Source organism: Gossypium raimondii, chromosome 12, assembly GCF_025698545.1.
Source record: "Gossypium raimondii isolate GPD5lz chromosome 12, ASM2569854v1, whole genome shotgun sequence".
Classification (NCBI taxonomy): Eukaryota; Viridiplantae; Streptophyta; class Magnoliopsida; order Malvales; family Malvaceae; genus Gossypium; species Gossypium raimondii.
Genome location: NC_068576.1, coordinates 41123209 through 41126787, shown reverse-complemented (window position 1 = coordinate 41126787; position 3579 = coordinate 41123209). Strand labels below are relative to the sequence as shown.

General features: G+C 34.2%; 1 long non-coding RNA gene across 1 annotated transcript; it reads left to right on the top strand.

The window, feature by feature from the left end:
* The first annotated feature begins 1542 nt into the window (after window positions 1-1542).
* On the top strand, window positions 1543-3301 carry LOC128035626 (uncharacterized). Its single transcript, XR_008192171.1, has 2 exons — window positions 1543-1631; window positions 2104-3301. It is a non-coding gene; the product is annotated as an uncharacterized LOC128035626 (long non-coding RNA).
* Window positions 3302-3579: the final 278 nt, after the last annotated feature.

Sequence of the window (3579 nt, the reverse complement as noted above, 5' to 3'; positions counted from 1 at the left end):
CGGGGCCGAAACAAACACAAAAAATAAAAAAATAATAGTCTATGTACATTGGGTTGAAATGGCCCATTTTTAAAAACCCTAACTGGCCCAATGGGGCCCAAAATTAAACAGCATCAGGGAACCCTAGGGTTCCCTACCTTGCCTCGCGCCGCTGCTACCCCATGTGCGCCTTCAGCGCGCACTACGCACGAGGTCTGCCACCACCAGCCAGCCATGCACCAAAACGGCAAGTCTTTGCCTCTGTTGACCGCAGCATCTGCAAAAGAAAGCCGAAAGGAATACCTGCAAAAGAAGAAATAACAACAAGGCAAGAAGAAAAGAGAAAAGAAAAAAATGTAAAACATCTGGCTATAAAAGCCACAATATCAATGTAACGGGGGAGGATTACGAATTGGAAATCAAAAAAGGAAAAACAAAAGGTTGCTGTTATTGCTTCCTGTTTTTATTTATTTACTTATTTTATTTATTTATTTTTTACAAACCCTTTTAAAAAAAAGTAAAAGGAAAGTTACTTGAATTGGCTCGGAGATCCGCCATTAACGGCCCTTCGCCGTTGTCGGATGTGAGTTTAGGGAAGGGCCAAGAACCCTTCATTTTTCTCCTCGTTTCCCCGATCTAAAACTTTGGCCTTTGAACGTGCTTCAACACGTTGATCGAAAATACTCTCGCACGACGCTGGTCATCGGTCGTGAATACATGGACGGCGGCCCAAATCGGCTGGATTTGGGGGGTGTGAGAAAGAAATCTGAAGGCCCTCTGTTTTTCTTTTAAAAAAGGATAGGGTTTTTAACTTTTTTTTCTTTTCTTAAATATTTATATCGGGCTTGGTACGACGCCGTTTTGAACCTTGACATCAGTGGTCAAAACGGTGCCGTTTTGCATACGACCCGCAACCCGACTCCCTCCAGAAAGGGGATCCGCGTGTTTTCGTCAAAAGGGCCATTTACGCAATAGGCCCCTACGATTTTGTGGTGTTTTCGATGCTGTCTTTGTTGCATTTCTTGATTTTGGCCACATAATTTTGTTCTTTTTTTTTTATTTGGTCCATGGACCATGCACGGGTACCTCCTTGAGGCGACACCGTTTTGCCAAAATGGGATATTTTCCAAATAATCCCCGCTTTTTTCTTTGTGCATTTGAAACTGGTCCCTTTAGTTATGTAACAGCCCAATTTTGACCCTAATCGGAATAGTGGTTTTGGAATCACAAATTCGAGTCTAAAAAATATTTTAATATTATTTTCTGTGTTAATTATGTGTGAATTTACATATGTGAAAGTTTCGTGAATTAATTTTATTGTTTGTGTGCTTAATTTGAAAAAAAGGGCCTAATCGCGTAAAATAAAAATTTGATGGTTAATTAAGAAAGTGCCTAATTGTTGTTGTCTTTATAAGTTGGAGGCCTTATGTTGTAATTTAGCCAATAATAATAGTTAGTGGATGGCATAATGATGATATGGGATTTGTATATATATATAAAAGTTAAAATAATAATAATATAATAATATATGTTATAATAAAACAAAACATTAAAAGCCACCATTTTATTTTCATCTTTCTTCACCAAATGTAGAAAAGAAAAACAAGGTTTGAAAGCTTGAAACATTCGGCCATTTTGAAGCTTAATTAAAGGTTGGTTTTTGTTCGATTTTTGATAATTTTTACGTTTTTGAGATCGTTGCTTTGAATACTTCAAAACCCATATCTTAATTTTGTGAATTGTTGATGATTTTGAGAAATGCCATTGATGAATGCTTGAGCTTTGTGATAGTTGATGATGGAATATGAAAGATATGTGAAAGATTAACATGTTTTGTCTTTGAATTTTTGATGAATTTGAGTAATTAGGGTTAAATTGTAAAAATAAATTTTTGAGGGACTAAAATGTGAAATAAATGGAATATGTGGGCTTGTATGGACACTAGGAATATTCGGCCCTTAAGGAGTGTAGTCAAATTTTGTGTATTTTGTGTTTTGAGCAAAAAGGACTAAATTGTAAAAAGTATGAAATGTTAGGGGCAAAATTGTAATTTGCCCATTTATGTGTTTTTAGGCTAAATTGAATAGAATGATGTTTAAATAAACTTAATTTGAATATGCCTAGATCAAGAATTAAAGAAATTGGATTTGGATCGGGGAAAGACAAAAGTGGTCGAGTAGCCGACTTAACAGTAGACGACATCCGAGGTAAGCCTATTAGCATATAAATGTTGTTGAATTTGCAAATATATAAATGTTATTTGTTGAATTGAATTTTGTGGATATATATGTGTATTGGCCGAATTTGTGATAAGCCAGGAAGTTTTATTTCGTGTTTGATTCGATCGAGATACGTTGTTCGAAAGCCGTATGAACCTTAGGAATAGATAGGATACATATGTCATGACATAGGATTTTCGATATATGTTATCGTGTAAGACCACGTCTGGGACGTTGGCATCGACTTGTGTTTACGTGTAAGACCATGTCTGGGACATTGGCATCGTATTTGATTCGTGTAAGACCCTGTCTGGGACAGTGGCATCGATATGTGATTACATGTAAGACCACGTCTGGGACGTTGGCATTGTACGAGTCTTTTGACTATCCGAGTATCCTTTTTAATTCCGAATGGTTCAACGGGCAAAGATAAGTTGTGTACGAATGTATAAATCAGGCTAAGTGACCAGGTATGTGATAGTTGATTACCTATTTGAAAATAAGGTAAGTTGTATACTTGAATTGATGATATGAAGTTATGTGAAATATGAATTATGTGATTGCATATTTGAATATATATGTATTCACCTTTGATGTATATGTGCATTGAGGAAAGTGATGATTGATTATATTAATGTTCAATTGATTATTCGGTAAAGAGGGAAGTTATTACAAATTATATAAGTTTTGATATATAAGTTGATAAATTGAATTATATGTGAAATTATAATGATTTATTACTAATTGTCTAGCTTAATTTATGTAAATGATTAAATGTTTATTTGCTTATGGCTTACTAAGCTTTAATAGCATACTGTGTGTAATCGCTTTCAATTTTATAGATTTGGAAGTTGGTTAAGAGCACGGGAATCGTCAGAGAAGTCTATCACACTATCGACTGTTTTCGGTATTTTACTAAGTCTGAATTTAAACTTATGGCATGTATAGTCTAGTTAATATGTTTGATTTTTGGGTATGTAAATATGAGCCATGCAAAAAAAAAATGGCTTATTTATTTTGTTAAGCATGGTTTTTATACTTTTGATCAAGTGATAGATATGTTGATTTTGGTATTTCAGCTATGGCATATTTATTTATGTGAATTATGTTTGATATGTTTTGTTAAGAAGGTGGTAAATAATTCGGCATAGGTGAGCTTAGTTAAAGCATATAAGTGAAGTGAGTTTGGTATAATATGTTAATCTCTGAATTGGTCATGGTGTATATGTATATATTATGGTGTTTTAGTCATGTGCTTGTAATGAGGTAAATGATATTCAAGCTTAATTAATCTTGGTTATGTGTTATATATATATATGGTATGTGTGATATGTTTGGTTTTAGTAATAGTGTTTCGCTATGGTTTATTTATAAGTAAATA